Source organism: Podarcis gaigeae (genome assembly GCF_964106915.1).
Source record: "Podarcis gaigeae genome assembly, chromosome: 12".
Taxonomy (NCBI): Eukaryota; Metazoa; Chordata; class Lepidosauria; order Squamata; family Lacertidae; genus Podarcis; species Podarcis gaigeae.
The window spans coordinates 14,005,490-14,022,825 of NC_139688.1; the positions used below are offsets into that span (position 1 = coordinate 14,005,490).

At 45.9% G+C, this 17,336-nt stretch overlaps 1 protein-coding gene and 1 long non-coding RNA gene across 2 annotated transcripts in view; both read right to left on the bottom strand.

The window, feature by feature from the left end:
- The window catches only part of PTPRN2 (protein tyrosine phosphatase receptor type N2), a 608,845-nt gene that overhangs the window by 121,079 nt on the left and 470,430 nt on the right, over window positions 1–17,336 (bottom strand). The gene's annotated exons all lie outside the window — the stretch shown is intronic.
- On the bottom strand, window positions 4,912–9,582 carry LOC310828154. The gene is made up of 2 exons (XR_014556729.1): window positions 7,866–9,582; window positions 4,912–5,269 (listed from the first exon to the last, which is right to left on the bottom strand). It is a non-coding gene; the product is annotated as an uncharacterized lncRNA (long non-coding RNA).

Consider the following 17,336-nt stretch of genomic DNA (forward strand, 5'->3'; position numbering starts at 1 on the left):
GCGTTTCGTTTTTGTCCAGACCACTTCCAGGTTTCCTATGGATTCAGAGTTTGGGTTGTTGTTGTTTGCTGTTGTTTGTAAATAGGTTTAATTTGCATAACGATGTTCCTCCCTCCAAGCCGAGCTGCAAATCGGAACGGGGCTTCAAATTGCTTTACAAATTGACTGCTCATTGTTGAAAAACGAAGAAACCGGAAGCCATTTTAAGCAGGGCCCGGCGTGGCAAACGCCCCCCTGTGCGCCTCCGCCGTGTTGCTGCGCGCACGCTTCGCAGGGGGCGGCGGATTGCCAGCAGACTCGAGGCGGCCTGCCTTGGCAAGAGATGGGACCACTCTTATTTCAAGGGAGCCAGCCAGGGAAGGGGAAGGGTAGGGCTGGGGAGACCCTCATTTTCAGATATGGCAAGGAAACTGCCCGCGAGTGGGGAAACATGCGAGGGCCCCGAGATTACGCTGGTGGAGGTTCCGAATGGAGGGCTGGAAGAAGGTCCAGAAAACACCAACATCTCACACACAGAAAGGCGCTCTGCTTTAAAATGGCCAAAGTCACCCCTGGCTTGGATGTAGTCGCGGTAAGGCAAGTGGCGCAAAGCAGATTCTTTTTTGCCTACTTCGCCAAAAGAGGAAACCACCTTCCCTCTCTTCCGCAATTTGTACACAATGCCCTCTCCATAAATATCGGACGATAACGCCGGGCTCAGGGTTTGTTGGGAACTCGCGTTTCTAGCCCTCATTGTTCAAAAACAAACCCCACAAAGCGCTTAGACCGCTAAAGCCTTTAGTTCTGTAGCCGATACGCGCCCTTTCAGGGCAGAAGAGGCCGAAACCGAGTACACACGTTAGCTCGCCTATGATGTCAGGAGTTTCTCTTTTGGGGGGAACTAGTCCCTGATAAAGCGCTCCTCCCCCCCCCCCCGACGGTCCTCAACTGCGCATCCTTCCCACCCTGTTCTAAAGATGCCGCTTTGTACGGATGACCATGAACGGTTCCCGTACTGAACATAATTCCGCTTCTGTTTCTGCAAATATTGTCACAGCTCAGGTTTAAGCAAACCTGTTTCTGTTGCCGAAGAAACAGGGCATGTTTCGAACTACACAGAACCCTTCTTCACCATAACGCAGTCAGATAGGAAGGCGCATCTGACGAATTTCTAAACAGCGAGGTTTCTTTCCATTCCGACCTATGAAAGACTGGAACGTAGGCAGTCCCTCTTCTCGAAACTGGACCGGCTTAATTCCTAATTTGCAAACATCCCAGGGAAACATGTAACGCCTGCGACCCTCACTCAAGATCCTCAAACCGATCCATCCATTGCGCCCCACCCTAACTTCCTCGCAGCTCGACCCAGCTCCGGATGGTCCCGCTCCAATCTTCAGGGACAACTCAGGGCCAGCGCTGCTGTGCAAATAATGCGGGTCCGAGGGTCTTCCTCGGCGCGCTTCCCCCGATTTGTCACCTCCACAACCCGGAAGGGAGGTTTACTCTCTCCATAAAGGTCTGCGTAAGCTTGCTGACAAAAGTATATACCGCCAGCGCTTTGGAAGGAACCGAGAGTCCTGAAGGACTTTTGAGATCCCGAATACATTGCTGTGAGGATGATGTCAAAGCGCTGGTACCCGCCTCGGGTGCATTCTCAAGACAACTTAACACGGATCCCCAGCTGTCTCGTCAAACGCTCTGTCCTTCTTACAGTCGGGATGGTTAGTGTAACAACAGGAGGAAAACTTCTCTTTTTTTGGTAGCGTGACCTGGGCATGAGCTCAGGATCAGGTAAGTGTTGGTGCCTATTCAGGATCGGTTGATAAGAGGTACAAAAGTGTGATCCTATGCCCCTAGGGGAAGGGGTCATCCAAAGTAGGTGGGGGTGTCCTGTCCCCCCCCCCATTGCACCCTTTTGAGTGGGTGGGATCTGGATACAGAGACCCATCGATCCTATCATATCCATTGCTATTTCTGGGTCAGTGAGCTGTGACTGGAAGAAGCTTGAGGTTTGGAAAGAAAACCTTCCCTCTTGTCAGGCTGAGGAATCAAAGGGAATCCAAAAGCAAGCTAGGCTTGTATTGGTGACATTAATCTGGCTTTTCCAGCAGCATCCCTACCCAGGTGACACAGGATAGAAGGTAATGATTTGTTTCCTGATGCACCCCTGGCTAAAATGCTTAGAAATAAAAAATAATTGTGAATCCTCAGGCTGTGCCCGCGCTACACCAAGTAGAACTTGGGCTTTAAAAAAGAGGCAGCTTTTAACTAGCTGTTTGTTTAGTCTAGTTTCCCATTCCAAACTGGACTCTACCTGACAACCTCATGCGCAGAAGGGAGAGGGGGCAGGAGGGTTATTTCACCCTGGAGCTCCCAGTAATCTCCCACTTTGCCTAAGACCCCCCCCACCCCATCTTCCCCCTCCCTCCAGCCAAATGCTTCTATTGGATCCAACAATCAGGCCTCGCGGAACAGAATCCGGGGTTAATTAGAGGCGCCCTGTCAGACTTGACTCGAAATGGGAGGGGGGATCTTTAAATATGTATGAATTTGACATTTACAGTTGGACGTCTTTAAAGCACAGCATCCCCTTCCTCTGTCACTGGCTCAACTGGGATGTTGAAGTGTGTGTGTGTGTGTAGACAACTGCTGTTGCATAACATGGGAACAATCACAAATATCTTCCTTTTCAAAGTTTAAGGCCTACCAAATGCACGGGATGGGGGGGGGGACGACAACGACGTTTCTTCTTCTTTACAACAAAAAATGCAAAACGGACTCTAAGGAATAATTAAAGTGAAGTGCATTAGAGTATCTACTGAATGTTTATTCGCAAGCACCTTAAAACTATGCTCTAAAGCAGGGTATTCTCTAGGACTGTAAAACAGGGACTCTTAATAATTCCTGGGTTTCAGCCTATCATGCCAATGCAGAATGATGACTACCATATATATTTATTAATCTTACCCTACATAGCAGCTCAAAGAACTGGCCTACCCAAATGCATTGCCAGTCAAAAGTATTATTTCCCATTGCATTGTCTCTTCAAGGAAGTAAGAAAGGCATTTCTTTGCCTTTGCACCAGCTATACTAACCCCCCCACCCACCCAAAAGCCCTTTGCACAGTTGAGTTTCAGTAAGGAAACACCCACCCCTCCCCCCCAAAAACGATGATGCTAATGTAATCAAACCATGTTTGATATCCTTTCATTGCATCTTCTTCAACAGTCACAGGTCTGACACACTTCCTCAAGAGGAGGAGGTGTGTGCATAACTGGGAGCCCAGCTAGATTGGAGGTTGCAGGTGCAGGTAACATTCCACACCAACAATGGCCTGTAAATGCTTAATATACATTAATATCATTCAGGCAAGTGAATGTACTGGAAACTGAAGGCAACGATGGACTGCTTGAAACTACCCTCAGTTATCTTCACAATATAGATGCTACCTTAGATACAGGTGCTTTACAGATTATCAGCCTTAAATAGCAATTCACATTTTCCCCTCCCCTCCCGACATTGCCATCTTACAAAGTAAACTTTGTAAGAATGGAAATGCCATTCAGCTAAGAACCAGCGAGTGTAAGCCTTCGAACTTCAAAAGCCATTGCTCAGTTGAGATAAGGACACACTTGGCTGGCAGCTGATGCACACTGCCTTTCTACTTCTGAGAAGAAAAACGCATTTCAATATATATATTTTTTCTAAAATAACTTAGCAGTAGTATTTAGTGGCACATAATACACCAGAGGGGTTTTTCCCCTCATTTTTTTTATAATTCTTTGTTGATGACACATTATAATAGATCTGAACACAAATAACAATGAAAACTAAATATCTCGGTATGCACAGATAAATAAAACTTTGGAAAATGATTTATCTTAAAATATGATGACTTTTTAAAAAACCCACCTAATGCTATTTTTAATTGAGAATACACTCCAGAACCTAATAAATGGGAGAAGTCAGGCAGAAATAATCATGTATTAATTCTCTACATTACAAAATCTTTTCAGAAGCTATTATCAGAGCAAGAGGCATTGTGGTTGAGATTCAGGGTGGGAGAAATCCTTTGTGCAACTGAAAGCTATTGTTCCTCTGTGCTGATGAAATTGTACTTGCAAATCTGCCATTCAAGGAGGCCAAAAAAGGAGGGGGGGTTGAGTCCCAAGAAGAAGAAAAGGAATGACAAGAAAATAATTATTCTTGACTATAAACATATATTAATATACATTTGGACTCAGCAGGATTTAAAAAAAGGAATATATAGTTTTGTAAATTGTGCAGCTATTATCTATAATATTACTGTTAATATCATCTAACCACATTTTCCAAGAAAACTCCTTTGGAATAACTGACCTTGTTTTCATGCAGTACATTTATTAGAGTCACATTATTGATTTGACTAAATAAACCTTATATTAACTGTGATCTTCTGGGGGATATTTTCTTCTCGGGATAAAAAAAATGCAGGAAATATATGTTTACTTAACCTTTTGATACTTTAAAGAATTATATGTACAAAAATCATCCTTACAGTAAATTGGCATTTTAAAATATTTTTATTGTTCTTGTTCTTTACAATGATACCCATTATCACAAAAGTGCTAAACACATCTCCGTGGAAGAAAATTAACTCATTTAGTTTAAATTGAATATGCACTCAAGTTAAGTTTGCTAGAATTGCATCAAATTGACTGGACCGATACTCAAGTAAATGTGTTTAGGGTGCAGTACTACACAATTGCAGAAGCAAGGCCTTAAGATATCAGAGCTGCTTCAACACAAGAATGCCTTGTTATTTGTGTTCAAATAAAATGTGTCCTTGTTTACTAACTGTCACATCCTACACCACAAAAAGGACATAATTTAGTGGCTCACAGTGCAATCCTAGTCCTGTCTACTCAGAAGCAAGTCCAACTCGAATTCTTGTCTTATTTATTATTATTTATTAAATTTTTATACCGCCCTTCACCCAAAGGTCCACTGGGCAGTTCACAACATAAAAATGCAAAATGAGAACACAAAATACACAATAAAACAAAAACAAACAAACAAACAATCCCGCCTCTCACAAACACAATGAAAAGGCCATAGAATGCTACTTGAATGGAGCATATGCCCAGGTAAGGGGTTAGGACTGCAGCCTCAAATCTCACATGAGGTTCTTTAAGATTAGCAAGAGGTTTGTATATATAGGGATGGAGACAGCATCCTCATAGCTCCCTGTCCTCCATTAACACCTCGGATGTTGATTCAGAATTACTTGTAGCAGATGTCAGTTCATCACCTGAAACAAGGTCAATTTAATGCTTTTACTTGGAGAAGGAAGGGGAGGGGGGTGCAGTCAGATGGGAAGGTACTTTCCCCCCTTCTTTGAGAATCTATGGAGAGGTTGAAAAGATTAGACAAAATTGACACACACAAAAGGCAGATGGATTTCTGGGAACTCCAGCTTATTCAAATCACTGAGAGAGGTCATGGTGCGAACCATAGACCTATTCTTTTGGAGGGACACAATGATCCTTCCTCAACCTTCAACCCCACAAAGCGGGGGGGGGGGGGGGCTACTTCTCTATACCTTTTAGAAGGATTAATATCCCGCAACAATGAAGGAATCGAATCCGAGGCTTCAGACAAGTTTCAAAGATACCAGCATCAATGGGAGATACTTTCTTCTTGTTTCGTAATGAAAATAAAAGAGCTGTTTTTGTTGTTTACCAAGAGAAAGAGAGGAGGAGCTGCTTACACCAACAAACCAGTAACCTTGCTTTTCATAGGTGTTATGCAATATGTATGCAGTACTAAAATGTCAATAGTTGTCCAAAGGGTTAAAAAAATGAGTGGATCTCTCTGTCTGGCTGGCTGGCAGTATTGTGGCAAGATGAAATTTACAGGCATTTTAATATTCTCCTAGGCAAAAGAGAGAGATAAAGGAAAAACAAGAAAGGGTAGATATATGCACAGCATAAACATATTGCTAATTACTTGTCAGAAATATTCTGAAAATATGAGTAAAGAGAGCTCTCTCATTTATCTATGTATGTATACACACACACTTTCGCATGTACCGGTATATGTTTTGAGTGCTTTCATTAATATATACATGCCATATTTGTAGTTTACTGTACCCATATTGCATGTGAGTAGGTAAACACACAGTGCTCACATCTATTTCCATTGTTTTCTGCCCTCCTGGTCAATATCCTGATTGCCTAACTATGCCCATTGCATCTCTATTAAAACACGCCAAATTTAAAACAAAAAATTAAAACGTATATCCCATTTTGCCAGCTTCCCTCAAGATTGCGCTAGGATGTGTGTGAAAAGGTCGCCTTGTTTCAAAATCCTAGGCTGCCTAAATCACCTGCTTTATGTCCTTCTAATATAAGGATCACAATACTATGCATGTAAACCCCGCAGGCATACCAGTGTAGGCTGAGCGTGGATATGGAATCATATACTGTATATACACGCCGTCTAGAGAGACGCATTTGTTCTCAACTCCCCATTTTGCTCCCAATACGTCAGCAGCTAAATTTTAGAAGGGATGGGAGGACTATAAAAGGAAGAAGTGTGGCCGAACTTTGCTTTCCATCTTGCGAAGGAGTCACCAGCACAGGAACAAGAGCAACTGGGAGGAACTTTGCTCAATCGGCTAAGCATGCTGTTGTCCTCCTCCTATCTCTGGGATTTTCTAAGGAATGACCAGGACCAGAGTGATGGGGGACTTGTTGGAAGCAAAAAATGCTGCTTTGAGGTCTGGTGAGGTCATGATGATTCGGGAAAGTAGTGGAAAACTGACTGCTAAGGTCAATGCAACCCAGGACAGAGGAGCTACAGGTGAAATCTTAGGACTATCGATGCTGAATAGGAACACGGGTTAATAGCCACAGACAACGTGAGCCAGTCGGGGATCGCTCCGGGGACCTTTGGCGACGGCCCACGAGGCGAAGGAGGTAGAGGATCCGGAGATCCTGCAGGGCGAGCTCTGAGGGGTCCCCTCCGCGCATGTCAGCGGTGACCTTTGCACAGAAGCTGCTGCCGGGCAGCTTGGGAGGCAAAACAAAAGAACTTTCTTGTCCTTTGAGAAAGAGAGAGAGAGACAGAGAGAGAGCTCTTGGTCGCCAGCCACACAATACGCAACAACCAGGGGGCAGATTCGAAGCGGCAAATCCTGGGCGGGAAAGAATGCGCCCATTCCTCAAGTGCGCGACTGGCGCGGGAGCGAGAGATCGGCTGGGTCAGATGCGCCTCTGGGTGCTTAACACGGGATCAAGGGGAGCTGAAACCACACCCACACCCACACCCACACACCCTCACCCTCCTTCCAACTTTTTCCGGAACAGGGGCGCGCGAGAAATGCTTCAGCAAAACAAGGATAAGAAAGAACCAGGGCAGACGGGCGCTCTCACTACGCGCGGAAGCCGCCGGCGCGCGCTAGCAAACCACCGAGCACCGTGTTCACTTCCCGATTCCCCTGGCGCTTGTCGCCCAGCACCGACCCTGCGCAAACACGGCCGCGATTCTGCTCCCGCGTCCTAACCCTTCCGTCCCCGGCGGGGCAAAGCGCCCCTTCCGCCCCCTTGAGCACGTGGCCAAGAACTCGCCCCAGGAGCGCGACTGGGGCCCGAGCTGCTCCAGCAAGGCCGCCGCAGAACCTCTGAGCATGGACAGAGGGCCTCCCCGTCACCTCTGGCCACCACCGACCACGACGACCGGTCTCTGTCTCTCAGCCATTCTCACCCAGGCCGGGATTCAGCGACGGGGCGACGCGGCCAGAGCGGCTCCCCGCCCAATAAGCACGAGGGCGCCAAAAGCTCCACGTCGGGCGTCGCTGAAAGGGAAATTCCGCGCGCCATTTCCGCCCTCGGGGCGCCCCTTACCTGCCGCCATGCCTTCCGCCTCCCTCCGCAGGGCTCTCAATCTCCAGAGAGGCATCTCCAGCAAGAAGAAGCCGCCGCCGCCGCCCAACTCGGTGCCCCGCTCGGAGCTCCAACTCCCTCCCGTCCCTCCGCCAGGCGATACAAAGGCGGGAGGCGTCGCTGCTGACAGGCTCCTCTTTCCTGGTCCCAAGGCAACGCGACGAAGCCGCTGGTTCCGGCGCTCGCCGCCGCCCGTTTCCCAGGGCCTCGGCGCAGCTGTCCATCATCCCGGGGCGCGAGGGGGAGAGCACCGAGGAGCGCGCGCGAGAAAAAACGCCCGTCCCATCCGCCCGGGCTCCGCTCTGCCCCTCCTTTATATTCGCCCGCGCGCAGCCCCTGCTGTCGGCGGCAAAGCACATGGCCCATCCACCGGTTGCTATAGCGATGCCTCCCCTCCACAGGTTGCTGACAGCAATTGGCTGGCGAGGCTCGGGCTCTTCAGAACCCCCTCGCTGGCGCGGGAGGCTATGAATGGACATAGCCTTTGTCACTCATTTGTAAAAGCTGCTTGGGGTTGCTGCTGTCCCCCTTCTTCACGCTCACTTTCTCTCTCACACACACACTCCCCCCCCCCCAGTCATTTTTGTGCCACTCTGGCCAAATGGAAGCTGAAGGGAGAACAATGAGGGGAGCGTCGCCCCCTCCCCGCAGGCTCAAACATCAATGGAAGATAAAATAAAATCAAAACCCTCTACGATTTGCATCAAAATATAAGCACCCAACATGTCGTGTCCCCTGCTCTTCTAGCACAGACTTTTCCTGAAGGAGTGGGGGGGGGGGGGACATGAAGCGGAAATTCAAACCAACTCTTCTCCATGCGCTGACGTGTTTTCACTTTAATCAATATAAGAAAACCTTCATATTCTGCATTAAATAAAATGCCTGTCAGAATTAAGGTTGCTAGTACTGTACTGGAACAAACTGGAATATCTATTAGACCTCCAGTTTACCGAAATACCCAATACTATTCAGTTGTTTGAGGGGCAAACTCCACCTAGTTTCATTAGTGTCATGGGGACTGTTAAATGCTTGTAAAGTGCTAGACTAATTTAATTAGTGTTTGGAGAGCTATTAAATAACCAGCTAATATTACTATATAATTGATGTGGCAAAATTCCTAAGCCAAGAGTCATATTTGAAAGCCTTGAGGTGGACCTCAGTCACCAGTCACACAGTCCTTGCCTGCTAAACACAGGGCAGTTGCTTCACGCTGCATAAAAAATATCCATCCATCTAGGCCAGTACTGGCACCAGCTCCCCATAGTTTTGGGAACACGTTTTGCAACCAGAGATTTTTAAAGCTAGAAATTCAGGATTTAACTTTCAAGCTTCCACATGCGATGCGAATGTTCTCGCACGGAGCAGTGCTCATTCCCCCAAACCAACATTTCTCCAACAACCATCTCCTGTCGCCATTCCAGTACCAGTGGGAGAAGGGGAGCAGAAGAAGCAGCTGTGCCCCCAGCAATTTTGTTAGGCGGCCACAATTTGACTACAACTGAAAGGAGTCCTGAGGTGGTATTTATGGATTGTTCCTCTTCACAATTCGAGCACCAGGCCATTCCCTTCTTCCACCACTCTCAAGTTCTGCTGCTTGCTGCACCAGATGAACAAGCTCCTGATGTGCTGTTGATGAACTTTGAGGATTTATTTTTAAAAATATATACACTAACTTTGATTGTTAACCCCCCCCCCCCCCGCTCAAAGCGGCTTACAAATGGATAAGAGAATAAAGTCAAGGAGAAATCCAACAACCCTAGTTTAAAACACACCAAATACCAAAACAGATCAACACTACCTTAACTTTCCAAGCATCTGGGCCGGCCTGTCTAAACATGGATGTTTTCAGTAACGGGAAGGCACCTGCTTGATTTCAATTGGCAGGGAGTTCCAAAGTTCAGGCGCTGCTGCACTGAATGACTGGGTTGTTATAAATGTGGAACAGGTATTATGCGGCACTTGTAGCAGTGCCAATTCCTCCAGTGGCATGGCTGGGATATGTAATTTTAATTCTATTTCAGTCCACTTCCTTGAATCGCCGCATGTCACCCACAAGCCACAGCTGGACTACTCCTTGTTTAACAGCTAGTAAAGTTCAGTGCAATGAGTACTGTTCTGGAGGCCACCTAAATTGAAGTTGAAGTTTAGGCATGGTGTGCGACATCGAGCGACTCGACTCTCTCAGCCTTTCTTGCTTAAGAGGAGGGCACTGGCAACAGGTTCCTACACTGCCCGGTGCCTCTCAAAAATTCCTGGTTGTGTCCTCAAACTGAACCTAATTTTTAAAGTTGCCCAGCACTGCCTTTGCATATTCTCACCAAGTGTTCCTGTACTGCTGAATTGGCCTTGCAACTGTGTCTAATGCTGCCTGCAGAGCTTTGCAGCGCTCGCCTAGCTAACAATGCAGCAGGGGCTTTGCTCAGCTGCTCTCCACTCTCTTGTCCTGGAAAATGGGAGCACCCAAAAAAACTCCATTTCTCCATAAGGGAATGCTCTGCAAAATTGTGGAAAGTCTGAATGTCCCTCGCTGTGCCTCTCCTTTCAAAGCATTTTGTGTCTGAAAGGCATTCTGCTCCTTGTTTCAGAGTTCAGCAGGATGAGAGATACGGGTCTTTGTCAAAGAGAACACTGTAAGACATGCAAAGCATTTTTGAAAGTAGAATCTCAAAGTTATCCCAAATGCCTAGTTATCTAATTGTGGTGTTGTATTCATAAGGGCATAACGCACATGGAAAGCAAACGGCACTTCCACTCAGCTTTTGGGTGCCAAAAATACCACTGGAGATGCAGTCTTTCGCCTTTTCTGTCTCTGTAGTTCCAGCTCAAGACCGACTGTAAAATCACAATCATATTTCCAGTTTCTGATGAATTCTATTCCCTACTGCTGGTGCTGACGTGAGCTAGCTGGTTAACATTTAACTCCTGCTAAATGTTTACTCCGTTAACTAACCGCCTGTTCTCTCTCTCTCTCTCTCTCTCTCTCTCTCTCTCTCTCTCTCTGACGAAGTCCCGATATTAGAGAGGCATTTACACTCCCATCCTTCCTCAAGTGTAGCATTTCTACAACTCGCAATGGTGCAGAAGTAGAGGAGGGAGGGGATGGATCTGCAGGTTAAGCCAAACATCTGTTTGCACAGCGCCTTTGAAAATCCCACAGCTGCAGCAAACAGGAGAAGAAAGGAAGAAAAGAAATGAACCCAGGGAAAGGAGCTCTTGTCAGATGCAGATGACAAGTCTTTGGGAGGCCTCTTTAGTGTCTGGCACTCTTGAAAGCACCATGCTCCCCTCCCGCCTCCCCCTGCTATTGTTTCCCCCCTTTGCCACGACAGCTGGGGATGGCAGGCCCAAGCACGGCAAAGCTACCTTCTCCCTAACAAGCCCTCCTCTCCCCCTTTTGTAGGCCCCCAGCTGCAGCGGGGAGGCAGCTAGCTGTTAGGCCACCTCCCTGTGATTCTGCCTCACCCTCCGCTGAAACCGCCTGTTGAATGGTCTCCCCACAAAACGGGAATTTCTAGCAGAGTATCCTTTAATCTCTTCCCCCATGTCCCCTAGAATAACCCACCAGGCCCCTTCTATAAAGACAAACTGTTCCAAATGCAACAGGCCAGTTCACAATCAGGCAATGTAACCGACCATGAGAAAGGATGATGGGAGAGGAGAGGAGTGGGACTTCGTTAAAACTAGATTGCTGTATCATCTTTCACTTTTTGCCTCCTCCTCCGACCTGCACACCATCCTATGAGATAGGCTTTTTAGAGTTCCCACTTTACAGACAAGCCATAGAAGATGTTACGTGGTTATTCTTTCACCCAAGTAACTGAGCACAAGGAAGTGGGAACCTTAACCCAAATGCTAGTCTACAATATCCACAGCACTAAAGTTGCTACCTTGATGTGACAATCCAAAATAATAAATGCTGAGCTTAGCTCAATAGAAGAGCATATGCTCCGCATGCAAATTACTCAAAGTGTAATACTCAGCACTAATACTCATACCCCTCCCTGTTACCCTGGAGAGATGCTGTCAGTCATGGAGGAGACAACACTCACTTACATGGTCAAATGGTTTGGCTCCCTATAAGACAGATTCCTGTGTTCATACCTGCAAATTGTGGAAAGATGCTCACAAGACTACCTTGTTTTTGTACTTCCCTCAACAATTTTTTTTTTAATCACATAAACACACTGTTCTGGATTACTTATTCCTGATCATCTACCACTCCACGGCCCAATCGCCCCAGAGAATCACAGTCTATGTGTAAATATGAACTTGAGAATGAGAAGACATCACTCTTTCCCCCCCTATTTCTTAACATCCCTGAGTGTCAGTTCCTACTCCCACCAGCTAATGAGTATTAATGAATCCCAAATCCGTATTAAGTCATTTATTTACATTTGTTTAGATAATAAAACAAATCAAAACAAAACAAAGCCAGTGTAGCAATTATGCCACATCTTTGACACTCTTTAACACCAGTCCTTGGCTCTTAAAGCACAAGGCCATGGAATATTCACAGCCAACATGCAGCTCAACCATAACTATGCATGATATAAGATTTTAGTTGATTAATGTTCCTACTTTTGTATAACCAATTTGCTCATTAACCATCTTATAATAAATACAGTAAGTCTCCCAGCACAAGGGATCTTTGAAGGATACGTAACAAATAACACAGCTTCCTATGGCTTAAAGTTATGGATAAGCAATTTGTCCAGGCAAACCATTTCATGGCATTCCCCATGTAGAAATAAGCAGACTTTGCCTACTACTCCATTGGCACTGAGTCAGTAGTCTTTCACAGGAGACAGCCTGGATTACAATCATATTTTTAAAAATCCATGTTAAATCTGCAGTGAATGAATCAATCATTTAATTGCACCAGACTACTTAACTCATGCTTTCAATTTCACCGAAGAAGGAGAAGCAGGTTTGAATTAATAACATGGGCATGTGGTGTGTGTGTCTGTCTGTGCATATTGCCACACACAACCCACCTGACCCAAGCTAGAAAACCATGTAGATGCATATGAACTAACTGAGTATTATCTTCCAGCACTGAGGCCCTTGGAAAGATGCAGTTATGACGTTTTCTAGCAACGTTGCAACCACATGCATGCATCTCCTTTGCCCTCTTAGACCCATTTCACATGTGTTAGTGCCACTCCTGTCCTTGGTGGGTATATGGAAAAGACAAAAATACAGTTTCAAATATACTTGTACAGTGGTACCTCAGGTTACATAAGCTGCAGGTTACATACACTTCAGGTTACAGACTCTGCTAACCCAGACATATTACCTTGGGTTAAGAACTTTGCTTCAGGATGAGAACAGAAATTGTGTGGCGGCAGCGGGAGCCCCATTAGCTAAAGTGGTGCTTCAGGTTAAGAACAGTTTCAGGTTAAGAACAGACCTCTGGAATGAATTAAGTACCGGTGCTTAACCCGAGGTACCACTGTATATCAAACCAATTGATAGCCACACAGGGAGGCAGATTTACAATCGCATCTTAACTTTCTTTCATGGCTTCGGTTTGCCATGTGTGTAGAAGTTTCCCTTTGGTCATCATTAAGAAGAATTATATATTTTTAAAAGTTAGATGATTGTGCCACCACGTTTTTGTTTATTATAAACATTTCAGTCCCATCCTTCTGGCTCTAGAAGTTTCCAGAGTGGCTATAACTAACAATGGCTATAACTACAATGAACGTGGCTATAACTACAATGAAAGATTTTTATTTTGTTTTTGTAATTTTGTTTTAGGACTTATTTTATCTCACGTATTTTATACTCTTATTCACTGCTTAGATATTTTATGTTAAGTGGTCTATAAATTATTAACACACACACACTACTTTTTGTAGGGGTTGTTCAGTGTGGGCGGCATTCAAATAAGCTTTACTCCGAAAAGGTCTGTTGAAATTAATGGACCTAACTAGGTCATGTTCATTAATTTAATTGGTTCTACTTTGAGTAAAACTTAGTTTAATACCAACCAGTGTTTCCATTTTTGGTTAAGTTATCCTAGGGTATTCAAGAATTCTCCTCGCCCCCTTTTCCGTTCAGGACAAGCAGTCATAGTATTTGATAAACAAAAGCAACCTGCGAAGAGAAGAGTGACACCTAGTTCTGAAATTTCCAAACGAACAGTAAAAAGAGGCCAGCAATTCCATCCATAAATCAAATGGGTTTTCTTGGGTTTTTGTATAAGATGACATAACCCCACTTTATAGATCACAGCTAAAGAGAGCAAACCTTTAAACTATAGAGAGTGTTTGTTCACACACAGCACTGAAAAGCACCTTTGAGCTTCTCTTATCCTAGTTGTCTGATGGTTTAATGTTGTTTCAGCAGAAGGATGCGATGGTGTATTTATGGTACCTGAGCACTGTAAGGTGGAAGCACGTTTTGAAAAGTCAAAACAGGGATGTGGCGGGGCAACAAATCAGAATGTGTCAGAGGGGTGAGGATAAGTGTATGCCTGTAGCTGCTCTGATCTATAGCCATAGAAAGAGAAGGGAGAAATCAAGAAGATCCCTGCTGGATTGGGTTGAAGTCACATCTAGTACGGCATCTTGTTTTTACAGATGCTTATGGGAAGCCCACAAGTAGAACACTCTCCCCAACTGAGATTCCCATCAACTGGTACTCAAAGGTATATTGCCTCCAACACTGAAAGCATTCTACTCTATGAATGTTCCCTTCTCTTCCACTGACAAATGCTCCCAAGGAGAGCATGCTGTTATGAGTTTGGGTGGGGAGTAGGCTGTATGCCGAGACCCTTCTAATTCCTGGAATAGCCAGGCTAGCTTCCGAGAAGCAATACCCTTTTGGGGTGTTAATAATATTAATAATAATTTATTATTTATACCCCGCCCATCTGGCTGGGCTTTCCCAGCCACTCTGGGCGGCTTCCAACAAAATATTAAAATACAGTAATGCATCAAACCTTAAAAGCTTCCCTAAACAGGGCTGCCTTCAGATATCTTCTAAAAGTCTGGTACTTATTGTTCTCTTTGACATCTGGTGGGAGGGCGTTCCACAGGGCAGGGGCCACTACAGAGAAGGCCCTCTGCCTGGTTCCCTGTAACTTGGCTTCTCGCAGTGAGGGAACTGCCAGAAGGCCCTCGGCGCTGGATCTCAGTGTCCGGGCTGAACGATGGGGTTCCTTCAGGTATACTGGACCGACCCGAGGCCGTTTAGGGCTTTAAAGGTCAGCACCAACACTTTGAATTGTGCTCGGAAACATACTGGGAGCCAATGTAGGTCTTTCAGGACTGGTGTTATGTGGTCTCGGCGGCCGCTCCCAGTCACCAGTCTAGCTGCCGCATTCTGGATTAGTTGTAGTTTATGGGTCACCTTCAAAGGTAGCCCCATGTAGAGCACATTGCAGTAGTCCAAGCGGGAGATAACCAGAGCATGCACCACTCTGGCGAGACAGTTCGTGGGCAGGTAGGGTGTCAGCCTGCATACCAGGTGGAGCTGGTAGATAGCCGCCCTGGACACAGAATTAACCTGTGCCTCCATGGACAGCTTTGAGTCCAAAATGACTCCCAGGCTGCGCACCTGGTCCTTCAGGGGCACAGTTATCCCATTCAGGACCAGGGAGTCCCCCACACCCGCCCATCCCCTGTCCCCCCAAAACAGCACTTCTGTCCTGTCAGGATTCAACCTCAATCTGTTAGCCACCATCCATCCTCCAACCGCCTCCAGGCACTCACACAGGACATTCACGGCCTTCACTGGTTCTGATTTAAAAGAGAGGTAGAGCTGGGTATCATCTGCATACTGATGGACACCCAGCCCAAACCCCCTTATGATCTCTCCCAGTGGCTGCATGTAGATGTTGAAAAGCATGGGGGAGAGGATGGAACCCTGAGGCACCTCACAAGTGAGAGCCCAGGGGTCTGAATACTCATCCCCCACCACCACTTTCTGAACCCGGCCCAAGAGGAAGGAGCAGAACCACTGTATGACAGTGCCCCCAGCTCCCAGCCCCTCTAGACGGTCCAGAAGGATGTTATGGTTGATGTTACCAAACACTGCTGAGAGATCCAGCAGAACTAGGAAACAGCTCTCACCTTTGTCCCTAGCTTGCTGGAGATAATCAACCAGTGCGACCAAGGCAGTTTCAATCCCATGATGAGGCCTGAATCCCAACTGGAAGGAATCCAAATGGTCCGCTTCTTCCAGGCGTGCCTCGAGTTGTTCAGCAGCCACTCGCTCAATCACCTTGCCCAAGAACTGGCTGCATCTAAAGATTTTTTTTAAGAAGCCTCTTTCAGCGGGTCTGGGAAGGCCCCCTCACAGAGAGAAGCATTCACCACCCCGCAAAGCCCATCGCCCAGCCCTTCCCGGCTAGCTTTTATAAGCCAGGATGGGCAAGGATCAAGGAGACAGGTGGTTGGTTTCACTTGTCCAAGCAGCCTGTCCACATCCTCGGGGGTAACAGATTGGAATTGATCCCACGCAACTTGACTTGACTGTGAACCCCTCCATCATAGGCTCAGGCTGTCTATATGTGTGTAATTAAACCATATATCAATCATAAAGACACCACGGTCTCTGCTGTACCTTATTCCAAAGGAAACACGAACACAAAGTTAGCGACCAGAACCCCTGGAATCTTGCACTGCTCAGAGAGACTGGGGTGGCATGCAACAATAAGAACTAGGGGTTCCTTTTAGAAGAACAAGAGCCATCATTCAGCAGAAGTATTTTTAGAATACAAAGAGAGGCTGCCACTTTCTTGTGCTTTTGCAGAACAAGCTACCATGTCATTTCAATGAAATGTCATGCCACTCTAATCTTAAAGATAATTCTCAGTTCATTGAGAGCCAAGCTAGACATTACACAAACTTCTGTGTTACTTTCCTTTGAATTATTTTTGCTAATTATAAACGGGAACACCATATCTTTTCCCTTAAACACCACAGATTATTCTTTTTTTAAAAAAAACCCAATGGTTTGGAGAGGACACTCTTGAGTTTAAAAACGTGCAGTGGGGAAAATATCAAGTAGTTGTCCATCTTCCACTCAGACTCAACACTTGTACAAGTTGTTTCTGATTTTTCTTTTTTTTTACAAAACAACAACAACAACAACCCACACCTTTGGAAGAAAGCAACATGGAATTCCATGTGACATCTAGTTTGGCCTCTCTCTTTTTGGTCTTAAGCAGAAGTATTTAGAAGAAATGTTTTGAGGACTTCGCAACGCACTCAGAAGTATGGTCCTTTAGATTCTGAAAGATTGGTGCTAAATGTGTTACAATATTTTTAGGTGACAAAATGCTTCTTAACATCTACATGAAACTGCTAGGAGATGGTCGTGAGGGGACTTTTGGTCGAGGTGTCATGAATATCCAGGTTACTACATTTGCTTCTCAAGAAATCCAGGCGAGGGACTGGACATTCCAAACCAGTGCTTGAACCT